A 12,857-nucleotide genomic window follows, 5' to 3' on the forward strand; every position below is an offset into this window, starting at 1 on the left:
TTGTGAGCTTCCCAGCGGTAAAGAATCCATTTGCCATTTCAGGAGAAGCAAGAGACGCAGGTTTGATCCCTGAGTAGGGAAGAGTCCTTGGAGAAGGAAATGGAAAACCACTCCACTGTTCTTGCCTGGGAAATCCCATGGACAGAGGAGCCTGACAGGCTAAAGCCCAGGGGGTCATAGAGCTGGACACAATTTACTGAACCACCACTCTCTAAAGCAAGTTCATATTGGCACGCATCCAGGGTGGCACACTGTTACTCTCTGAGGAGGCCCTTTGGAGTTATGCCATGCAGGCTGCTGCTGCTAAGTCGTGTCAGCCATGTCCAACTCTGTGCGACCCTGCAGACGGCAGCCCACCAGGCTCCCCAGTCCCTAGGATTCTCCAGGCAAGAATACTGGAGGGGGTTTCCATTTCCTTCTCCAATGCATGAAAGTGAAAAGTGAAAGTGAATTTGGTCAGTCGTGTCCGACTCCTAGCAACCCCATGGACTGCAGCCCACCAGGCTCCTCTGCCCATGGGATTTTCCAGGCAAGAGTACTGGAGTGGGGTGCCATGTCTTTCTCCAATGCGATGCTGGAGCCCTAGTTAATAACAACCTGAAGCTTCTTCCTCATTTTCTTAGCTTATTCCACAAATGAGGACCAGCAGCCTGGGGAGAAGCTCCTTCCAGCAGAAGCAGCAGGCATTTGGAAACGGGAGGCTCTATTAGCAACTCTGTGACCTTGAGCAAGTCCCGTACCCGCTAAAATTTCAGATGAAAATCTTTACAACCAGGAAGAGATTTGAAACTTTCCAGTTTGTCTTGAGCTTTCAATTGGATTTGCAGGCAAAAAGTGTCCAAACACCGTTCCTGGCATCTCTGAGCTGCTTGCTTATAAGTTACATTTAAACTACTTTTAACTCTACAGTATCAAGGATCTATGAAGAATCTAGTTGGTATTGTATACATGTCAATGCTATTCTCTCAATTTGTCCCACCCTCTCCTTCTCCCCCAGTGTCCACAGGTCTGTTCTCTATGTCTGCATCCTATTCCTGCCTATAGATTCATCAGTACCATTTTTCTATATTCCTTGTATATGTGTTAACATATTTTATTGGTTTTTCACATTCTGATTAACTTCACTTTGTATGCCAGACTCTAGGTACATGCACATCACTAAAAATGACCAAGTTGAGAGAGTTCAGTTCAGTTCAGTCACGCAGTCATAATCGACTCTTTGTGGCCCCATGGACTGGCTTCCCTGTCCAGTACCAACTCCCAGAGCTTGCTCAAACTCATCTCCATTGGGTTGGTGCTGCCATCCAACCATCTCATCCTTTGTCATCGCCTTATCCTCCTGCCTTCAACCTTTCCCAGCATCAGGGTCTTTTCCAATGAGTCAGTTCTTCACATCAGGTGGCCAAAGTATTGGAGCTTCAGCTTCAGCATCAGTCGTTCCAATGAATATTCAGGACCTATTTCCTTTAGGATTGACTGGTTGGCTCTCCTTGCAGTCCAAGGGATTCCCAAGAGTCTTCTCCAACACCACAGTTCAAAAGCATCAAGTCTTCAGCACTCAGCTTTCTTTATAGTCCAACTCTCACATTCATACATGACTACTGGAAAAACCATAACTTTGACTAGATGGACCTTTGTTGGCAAAGTAATGTCTCTGCTTTTTAATATGTTGTCGGTTGGTCACAGCTTTTCTTCCAAGAAGCAAGCATCTTTTAATTTCATGGCTGCAGTTACTGCCTGTAGTGATTTTGGAGCCCTCCCAAAAACTCTCTTACTATTTCCATTGTTTCTCTGTCTATTTGCCATGAGATGATGGAAACAGATGCTATGATCTTAGTTTTCTGAATGTTGAGCTTTAAGTCAACTTTTTCACTCTCCTCTTTCACTTTCATCAAGAGGCTCTTTAGTTCTTCTTCACTTTCTGCCATAAGGGTTGTGCCATCTGCATATCTGAGGTTATTTCTCCTGGTAATCTTGATTCCAGCTTGTGCTTCATCCATCCCAGTGTACCTCCTAGTGTACATCCCAGTACATTCATGATGGACTCTGCATATAAGTTAAATAAGCAGGGAGACAATATACAGCTTTGACGCACTCCTTTCCTGATTTGGAACCAGTCTGTAGTTCCATGTCCAGTTCTAACTGTTGCTTCCTGACCTGCATATAGATTTCTCAAAAGGCAGGTCAGGCGGTCTGGTGTTCCCATCTCTTTCAGAGTTTTCCACAGTTTATTGTGATCCACACAGTCAAAGGCTTTGGCATAGTCAATAAAGCAGAAATAGATGTTTTTCTCGAACTCTCTTGCTTTTTCCATGATCCAGCAGATGTTGGCAATTTAATCTCTGGTTCCTCTGCCTTTTCTAAATCCAGCTTGAACATCTGGAAGTTCACGGTTCACATACTGTTGAAGCCTGGCTTGGAGGATTTTGAGCATTACTTTACTAGCATGTGAGATGAGTGCAATTGTGTGGTAGTTTGAGCATTCTTTGGCATTGCTTTTCTTTGGGATTAGAATGAAAACTGACCTTTTCCAGTCCTGTGGCCACTGCTGAGATTTCCAGATTTGCTGGTGTATTGAGTGCAGCATTTTCACAGCATCATCTTTTAGTATTTGAAATAGCTCAACTGGAATGCCATCACCTCCACCAGCTTTGTTCATAGTGATGCTTCCTAAGGTCCACTTGACTTCTCATTCCAGGATGCCTGGCCCTAGGCGAGTGATCACACCATCATGGTTATCTGGTGTGATGGTTATCTGAAGACCTTTTTTAATAGTTCTTCTGTGTATTGTTGCCACCTCTTCTTGATGGTCTTCTTCTCTTAGGTTTAACAAGATGGCAGAGTAGAAGGATGCGCGCTTATCCTCTCCTGCAAGAACCCCAAAATTACAACTCACCACTGCACAAAACATAACAGAAAAATGTTGGATCCCACCAAAAAAAGACACCCCACATCTAAGGGAAAGGAGAAGCCCAAGAAAGATGGTAGGAGGGGCAAAATCACACCTAGAATCAAAACTCTCCCCCACCAGAGATGCTCAGAGGGCTCAGACAAAACCTCGTATGCACCAGAAGACCCCACAGAGACAGTGTCAGACCTGCCTGTGAGTGTTTTAGTGTCTCCTGTGGAGGTACAGGTCAGCAATGGCCTGCCGCAGGAGCAGGGACTTGGTGCAACAGACCTAGGAATGGCATGAGCCCTCTTGGAGGAGGTAGCCATTAACCCCACCATAGAGTCACCAGAACTTACACAGGACTCAGGAAAGAGACTCTTGGAAGGCACAAACAAAAACTTGTGCTCACCAGGACCCAGGAGAAAGGAGCAGTGACCCAACAAGAGGCTGACCCAGACTTCCCCATGAGTGTCCAGAAGTCTCTGGCAAAAGCGTGGGTCGGTGGTGGCCTGCTGCAGGCTTAGGGTACTGAGTGCAGCAGTGCCTGCATGGGACCTTTTGAAGGAGGTCGCCATTATCTTCATCACCTCCACCATAGCTTGGCCTCAGGTCAAACAAGAAGGAGGGAACACAGCCCCTCCCATCAACAGAAAATTGGATTAAAGATCCAGTTTACTGAGCATGGCCCTGCCCATCAGAACAAGACCCAGTTTCCCCCTTAGTCAATCACTCCCATCAGAAAACTTCTCCAACCCTCTTATCCTTCTCCATCAGAGGTCAGAAAGAATGAAAACCACAGTCACAGAAAACTAATCAAACTGATCACATGGACCACAGCCTTGTCTAACTCAATGACACTATGAGCCATGCCTTGTAGGGCCACCCAAGAAGGACGGGTCATGGTGGAGACTTCTGGCAGAATGCAGTCTGCTAGAGAAGGGAATGGTAAACCACTTCAGTATTCTTGCCTTTAGAACCCCATGAACAAGTATGAAAAAGCAGAAAGATAGGACACTGAAAGATGATATTCCCAAGTCGGTAGGTGCCCAATATGCTACTGGAGATCAGTGGAGAAATAACTCCAGAGAGAATGAAGAGGTGGAGCCGAAGAGAAACAACACCCAGTTGTGGATGTGACTGGTGGCGGAAGTATAGTCCAATGCTGTAAAGAATTGTTCCTATTGCATAGGAACCTGAATGTTGGGTCAGTGTCTAACCTATTAGGTCCATGAATCAAGGTAAATTGAAAGTGGTCAAACAGGAGATGGAAAGAGTGAACATCAACCATTTAGGAATCAGTGAACTAAAATGGACTGGAATGGGTGAATTTAACTCAGGAGACCATTATATCTACTACTGTGGGAAAGAATCCCTTAGAAAAAAAATGGAGTAGCCATCATCGTCAACAAAAGAATCTGAAATTCAGTACTTGGTTGCAATCTCAAAAGTGATAGAATAATCTCTGTTCATTTCCAAGGCAATCCATTCAATATCACAGTAATCCAAGTCTATACCCCAACCAGTAATGCTGAAGAAGCTGAAGTTGAATGGTTCTATGAAGACCTACAAGACCTTCTAGAACTAACACCCCAAAATGATGTCCTTTTCATCATAGGGGACTGAGATGCAAGAATAGGAAGTCAAGAGATACCTGAAGTAACTGGCAAATTTGGCCTTGGAGTACAAAATGAAGCAGGTCAAAGGCTAACAGAGTTTTGCCAAGAGAACACACTGGTCATAGCAAACACCCTCTTCCAACAACACAAGAGAAGACTCTGCACAATGACGTCACCAGATGGTCAATACCAAAATCAGATTGATTATATTCTTTGCAACCAAAGGTGGAGAAGCTCTATACAGTCAGCAAAAACAAGAGTGGGAGTTGACCATGGTTCAGATCATGAACCCCTTATTGCCAAATTCAGGCTTAAATTGAAGAAAGTAGGGAAAACCACTAGACCATTCAGGTGTGATCTAAACCAAATCCCTTAGGATTATACAGTGGAAGTGACAAATAGCTTCAAGGGATTAGATCTTATAGACAGAGTTCCTGAAGAACTATGGATGGAGGTTTGTGACATTGTACAGGAGGCAGGGATCAAGACCATTCCCAAGAGAAAGAAATGCAAAAAGGCAAAATGGTTGCCTGAGGAGGCCTTACAAGTAGCTGAGAAAAGAAGAGAAGCTAAAGGCAAAGAGAAAAGGAAAGATATACCCATTTGAATGCAGAGTTCCAAAGAATAGCAAGGAGAAATAAGAAAGCTTTCCTCACTGATCAGTTGAGAGAGTAGCACTAACATATCAGAGAAGGCAATGGCACCCCACCCCAGTACTCTTGCCTGGAAAATCCCATGGATGAAGGAGCCTGGTAGGCTGCAGTCCATGGGGTCACTAAGAGTCAGACATGACTGAGCGACTTCACTTTCATTTTTCACTTTCCACTTTCATGCATTGGAGAAGGAAGTGGCAACCCACTCCAGTGTTCTTGCTTGGAGAATCCCAGGGATGAGGGAGCCTGGTGGGCTGCCATCTATGGGGTCACACAGAGTCAGACACGACTGAAGCGACTTAGCAGCAGCAGCAGCACTAACACTTGTGTGTTTGCTCAGTCATATCTGACTCTTCTGCTACTCCATGGAGTGCAGCCTGCCGGGCTCCTCTGTCTATGGAGTTCTCCAACCAATAATACTAGGTTGCCATTTCCTACTCCAGGGAATCCTCTCAACCCAGGGACTGAACTCTTGTACAGGCAGGCAGATTCTTTATCACTATGCCCCCTGGGAAGTCCGTATATGCACTACTGTGTGTAAAATAAACAGCTAGTGGGAAGCTGCTATATAGCGCAGGGAGCTCAGCTCAGTGCTCTGCGATGATCTAGAGGGGTGGGGGGTGGTGTGGGATGGAGAATGGTTGGGGGGAGGCTCTAGAAGGAGAGGCTATATGTATACATAAAGTTGATTCGCTTAACTGTACAGCAGAAACTAACACCGCATTTGAAAACAATATACTCCAATTAACAAAAAGAATCTAGTCGGCCCTAATTGCAAAATTTAAGACTAGGTGGAGAATTCCCATTCCACTCATAGACATGAATCCCAGGAGGGTCTTCCGGGACTCATGAGGGTGCTGATGGTACTTCCGGCATACACCTTGGCACCTTAAAGTCCTGCCCCAGCCTGCTCTTTACTCAGCCCATCCTTGCCCATCTTAACAAGAGTCAAAAATCTAGTAAGTCTATCTTAAACATTTCAGACTCCCCCCCTCCTTTCAGTATCATGAAAATTATCCAAATCTGTAATTTCAAAAACAAGCCTTTGGCCATCCACCATCCTCCCTGTCACAGCTGAGGCGCACATGCACCCTCCCTGAAACTTAACTGACAAAGATGTTGGAGAAGATAAATTTCCTCTTTGGACCAGCCCTGAGTATGAACCATTCAGGGTGGTGAGATAAGCCCAGATGGGTGACAAACCCAAGGACCAAATGAACAAAGGCCACCACAAGGTCAGTCCAGCAGCCCAGAATTCTGTTCTCTGGCTCATCCAAAATGTGGCAGCCCCCACCACTTCTGCGGTTGAATCCCTGTCCCCGAATGAAAGAGCTACTGGCAGCGTGGCCAGGAGCAAGGTATCTGCAGTCCTAGGCCTGCGACATGGGAGTCTATGTCTTCAGAATGCTGCAAAAAATCTTTCTTAGCTAAGAGAGACTCTTAGAACCAGAGAACACTCTGCAAAAGAGGTCACTGGGCAGCCCTGGGCTTCCCAGGTGGCTCAGTGGGTAAAGAATCCACCCGCAATGCAGGAGACCCAGGTTTGATCCCTGGGTTGGGAAGATCCCCTGGAGGAGGGCAACCCACTCCAGTATTTTTGCCTGGAGAATCCCATTGACACAGGAGCCTGGCGGGCTACAGTTTATGGGGTGGCAGAGTCGGACACAACTGAAGCAAATGAGCACACGTGCACGAGCTGCTCTTAGCCCTCTCTACGATCCGTACTTCCCCCATCACCGATTTCCTCCCATTATTTGGTGACACCGGGTTTATTTGCCCCATACAAATGGCCTGCTGTCTGTTATATCTGATCTTGCTCAAGGACTCAGGAGGCTCTCCACCCAAAGAAAACCCCGGATTATTTCTGCAGCCTCTTCAATGGTCCTCATTCTTAGCCTAGACCCTGTCCACTGCTCTCATTGTTTGCATTAATGCAAAGTTAAGAGGCCCTTGAATGCTGTAGAGGCATCAAGCCCTCCAACACTGGCCTCTGTTCACTGGTCTACACACTTGGCCACATTAATCTTCCTTCAACCCCACTCAGACCACATCTGTTTCGGTGCAGACTCGCACACTGACTCCCCTTTGCCTTATATTTAAAGTGGATACCCAACAAGGTCCTAGGAAAATACACCCATACATCCACATTCCCCATCTCCATGGCTTTGCTCTTCAGGATTTCTTGGGCTGGAATTCCTAGTACTCCTCTTTTCACTATTTCTACCTGCCAAAATTCTACCAACCCCAAAAGTAACTCACTTGCTATCTTTTCCAAAAAAATCTTTCCTATACCACTTGGATGGAAATGATCCTTCATGCCCTGGTCTGAAATTGTCCAGTGTCTTATATCTTCCACAGAGCTCTCCAAACTTTTGTTCATTTTTAGTCATTTCTTGGGTATATGTACTCCCTCCCTTGCTCATCAACAAGCTGCCTCATAACAAGGACTAGTTCTTGGTCATCTTTGTACAGCCAAATCGTGTGATGGTGCCCAGCGACGGAATGAGGATGGGTTTTGTAATACAAGAGACCACTTACTTGCCCCAGAAAGTTGGAGAAGTTATTTACCTATATGAACCCAGTCCCTCAGCAAAATTAGAATATGAATGTCCTTCACTGTGTAGTTGTTTCGTTAGAATCCCAGGCCAGGCAGGAAGTGTAGATGTAGTAATCCGATGCCTTTTTCCTTTCCCTTTCCCCTCCGCCTCTATGCTTTCTATTTCATATGTATCCTCTCAGTGTCCATTTTGTCCTAATGGAATGCCCTGTCCTTTACCCAGCCATTGGATTTCTCTTGACATCTTGCCTTCTGTTGTCTCCTGAAGACTTCCCCTCTCATCTATATGAAAATTTGGGGCATCTTTTGACCTGGTCTGAACAATAGGTTTGTCAAGGGATTGATGAATGGGCGTTGGCAAAGCTGTAGAATGTCTATCAGGAAGAAACATTTATTTTTAATTTTTAGCCACGCTGTGTGGGAACTTAGTTCCCTGACCAGAGATCAAACCTGTGTCCCCTGAACTGGGAGCAGGGAGTCTTAACCATTGGCACATCAGGAAAGTCAGAGATGTTTATTTTTTAAAATTTGTGGGACTTCCCTGGTGGTCTAGTGGTTAAGACTTCACACTTCCACTGCAGGGCCATGGGTTGGATCCCTGGTTGGAAAACTAATTGCCTACCTGCTACACAGTATGGTCAAAAAGTAAAAATTAAAAAAATAAAAACAAAATTGCTCTGCATAACCTATGGGATGATTTTACTTTTAGAGAAAAACAAAAGAGCAATACTGAGGACAAGGACTTGTGATTTTACTTAAATGATTTCGCCCTTTAATCCCATCCTCCTCAGCTCAAACCTTGGATGACTCATCTTTGCTTATCTACTTGTAAGTGCCTCAGCCTGGCATTCAGGGCTCTCCTTAGCAGAACCTCTACCTACCTTCTCATAGTTCTCTCTACTGTTACCCGACTTCTTACACCAGACAGCAGAGCCCTGCTGGTTTAAGGCTGGGGTATTTCAACAGGCCAAGAAGAACAGGGTATATAATAAGTTAGGAAGCAACACAAATAAGGACATAGGTGTTGACAGGTGCTGGATGCTCCCTCTGACTTCTTTTCTTCTTCCTGAAGAACACAGCCCGGCATCTGCTGAGCTCAGAAAGGGTACAGATGGAAGAGTTGTAACATAAGGAAGGCTGAGTGCTGAAGAATTGATGCTTTCTAACTATGGTGCTAGAGACAATTCTTGAGAGCCCCTTAGACAGCCAGGAAATCAAACCAGTCAATCCTAAAGGAAATCAGCCCTGAATATGCATTGGAGGTTCTGATGCTGAAGCTGAAGCTGAAGCTCCAATATTTTGCCACCTGATAGGAAGAGCCAACTCATTGTAAAGGACCCTGATGCTGGGAAAGATTGAAGGCAAGAGAAGGGGACGAAAGAGGATGAGATGGTTGGATGGCATTAGCAACTCAATGGACATGACTTTGAGCAAGCTCCAGGAGATAGTGAAGGACAGGGAAGCCTGGCATGCTACAGTCCATGGGGTTGCAAAGGGTCGGACATGACTGAGAGATGGACCAACAACAAAAGCACAAGAAAGTGCCATGTGGGGTGGGGACGGGGTGATCACTTCACCCTCTAGGCAGCAGGAACGACACTGATGAGACTTCGCTGGGAAAGTGCAGCCTAGAATCCTGCATGCCAGGCTCTGTCTGTGCAGAACACAGCGAGCTGACTTTCCTTGGGGGAAGCAGGAAGACAGGGAGAGGTGTAAATGAGACTGTAATGAAACAGCTTCCTCCTTACCTCTTAGCAGCTTACAGGGAGAGAAACAGGAAATCTGTGAATTGCACACTGAGTAAGCAGTCTGCTCTGCTCAAGACCCCATTGCTGACAAGAGGTAAACGGAATGCAAAATATGCTGTGCCTGAACATCCAGGAGCCTCTTGGTTGCATGGATGGCAGAGCTCAAGTCTGGGGGCAGAAAGCATGCACATGGGAGCGGGGATAATAATAACTGTAGCGACAATAATGGTGATGCTGACCACAGCATTCTATGCTGACGTGCCTGCCCAGAGTAGTCTATGCTCCAGTCTTCATAAGCATTAGTTTATTTAAGCTGGACCTTGACCATGGGGTTGCAAAGAGTTGGACATGACTGAGTGACTGAACGGCAGTATTTAATCTTTACAAGAGCCCCTGAGAGAGATAGTTACTATTTTTTATCTCTATCTTACAGACAGCAAACTAAGGCTTGTGAGCTTGAGTAACTTGTCCAACTTTTGCGTTGGAGCTGGGGTTTGAACTTACATAGCGCCCAGATACTCGGTAAATGCCCGTTGAATAAGTGAATGAATGAAAGAATGAGCTCTGACGATGTGAATCAGTTCCAACCCGGGCACTGTTGTTCAGTTGCTCAGTCATGGCTGACTCTTTGTGACCCCTTGGACTGCAGCCCACCAGGTTCTTCTGTTTATGGGATTCTCCAGGCAAGAATACTGGAGTGGGTTGCATGCCCTCCTCCAGGGGATCTTTCCAACTTAGGGATCAAACTTGTGTTTCCTGCATTGGAGAAGATTTTTACCACTGAGCCACCTGGGAAGCCCAGCTCCTTCTATTCCAAAGCCCCAAACACAGAGCTCGGTCCCCAGGGTGATGAGGCAGCCCCAGATGGGAAAGCTATCAAGCTTTCTCTGCCAGCTCTCCCCACCCAGGGACAGCCTCTCCTCCCTCCATAACTTACTCTTGAAGTCTGAACCCTGACTTTCCCAGAAATTAAAAATGTTTTATTTCTGTCCTCTGATTTGCAACCATGTCCTACAGGTCATTCAACAAGGGCTCCACCCTGGAAACAAGGGTTTGTTTCCTAACATCATCTGGGGCTTGTCCAGCAACGTCCCACTGAGGCTTCTGACACTCTTTCCCAGGCTAACCTCAGTTACACACCAGCACTACAAGGCTCAATTTACAAAAGGAACCAGCAAGGTGGGGTCTACGCCAACCCCAAGCCAAAGGATGAAAACCAGGGGGATAAAAAAGTAGTCGTACAAGGATCCAGGAGTTCCGGTCCCAAATTTCCAACGTCCAGATGTTTGGAACTTTCTCCTTGAAATGGCTGCAATGCACAGAGCTCAGACCCAGTGCTCCGTGACTATTTAGAGGGGTGGGACAGGGTGGGAGGTGGGAAGGAAGTTCAAGAGGGAGGGGACATACGTATGCCTATAGCTGATTCATGTTGATGTATGACAGAAACCAACACAGTAAAGCAATTATCCTCCAACTAAAAATAAATTTAAAAAAGAAAGAAAGAAATGGCTGCAATGAGTCCTGATTTCGTGTAGATGTGGACCTCAGGTAGAGTCCATTTCAGTTAAATTCAAGTCCAATTCAAGTGGGGATTCACACAAGTGTACATGCATACGGGCTTCATAAACACACAAGTACACTCAGAGAAAAGGCAAATATTTCAGGAGCTAGACAGCTGGTTCATCAGAAAGAGACCCCGGTGGCTCAGTGGTAAAGAATCTGCCTGCCAAGGCAGTAGACGCAGGAGACTTGGGTTTGATCCTTGGGTCAAGAAGATCCCCTGAAAAAGGAAATGCAACCCTCTCCAGTATTCTTACCTGGAGAATCCCATGGACAGAGGAGCCTGGCAGGCTACAGTCCATGGGCTCACAAAGAATCAGACATGACTAAGTTCCTGAGAATACAGGCACACACCAACAAACAGACAATGCCTTCATTTACCCACCACATAGGATCCACCTCTTGACAGACAGGGAAAGTGAATTTGAAGTGTTACTGGAACTCAGAAAACATTCCAAGACTCAAAAATGTATTTCTCCACCTTCTCCATTTTTGACACTCTGCTTTGTAGAGTAGAGAAGGAGAGAGTCCCTTGAAGCCTCATTTTCAGCAGTGTTTGCTCAGAATTGATGCTGAAAGAAAGCTAAAATAAATAAATAAATAAAAAGGCAGTTGAAAACAAGGATTATTTCTGAAGCTTGAGCCTAAAATACAATATGGTGTTTGTAGTATGTCTGGACTTAAGCTCTCTAATTATCTCTGCTGGCTGAACTTAAAAAAAATTAATACAATGATAGAGAGGGAAGGTCTGCAAACAGCTTATGAGAGAAATACATGGGGGACAGAAAGTTTGGGAAAAAATTGTTCTTCCTTGTCCAAAAGTCTTCAGGAAAAATGACTGCTTAAAAGGTAGAAACAGATTTTCTCTACCTAATAAGGAAGTGAGTGAATAAATTAGAGACCCCAGTCCAGGCAATAAAGAAGGAAGAAATGGACAAAGGATGAAGGACAAGACAGAAAAGCTGAGATAGGGACCTCATTTTCTAAATGTGTCTTTAATGAGAGGAAGTAAAGAAATCAGAGAAATTAGGAAGTTACGAAATCCTTACCCCAACTGTGGTTGTCAAAAGTTAGATAAAAAAGAGACTGGGGAATATGAATGTATACAAATTGATAAATCTTGATGACATGACTCCTGGATTATTAAGGAAATTGCCTAATGTGCTGAACCACTTACAGTGATCAGAGTTACAAATTATTAAAAAAACATGAAAAATTGGGAAGCCAGCCAGAGGCAGGGGAAAAGGGGTGAGAGAGAAAAAAAATGGTTAAGAATCCACTGAAATGTTAAAGAGTTCTCTGTAGAGAAATCACTTGCCAGTGCGTTCTGAGTCCCTTCAGTCATATCTGACTCTTTGTGACCCTATGGACTGTAGCCTGCAAGTCTCCTCTGTCCATGGGATTCTCCAGACAAGAATACTGGAGTGGGTTGTCATTTCCTTCTCCAGGGGATCTTCCCGACCCAGGAGTCCCACCCACGTCTTCTGCAGCTTCTGCATTGCAGGTGGATTCTTTACCCCTGAGCCACTGTTTTCACAACTATATTTCAGTTTTATGCCATCATTTTGGGCAAAGAGAATTCTGCCTAAAGTAGAACAATGAGAGGCGAATATACATTACCAAGGAGATTTAAACAATTAATCACAGGAGTGTCTAATTCCCGCCCCCCCTCCGATTAACAACATATCTTTCAGGGTTTTGAAGCCAGTAAGACTTCTGTTTGAAACTTATATATAATTGCTCTAAGTTTACATTAGTGATATGACCTCCCAAGATTTGAGGACTCTGGAAAAGATGAATCCACTAGTGAAACTGAAATAACAAAGGATT

The sequence above is a fragment of the Capra hircus genome, chromosome 21, assembly GCF_001704415.2.
Source record: "Capra hircus breed San Clemente chromosome 21, ASM170441v1, whole genome shotgun sequence".
NCBI classification, from domain to species: Eukaryota; Metazoa; Chordata; class Mammalia; order Artiodactyla; family Bovidae; genus Capra; species Capra hircus.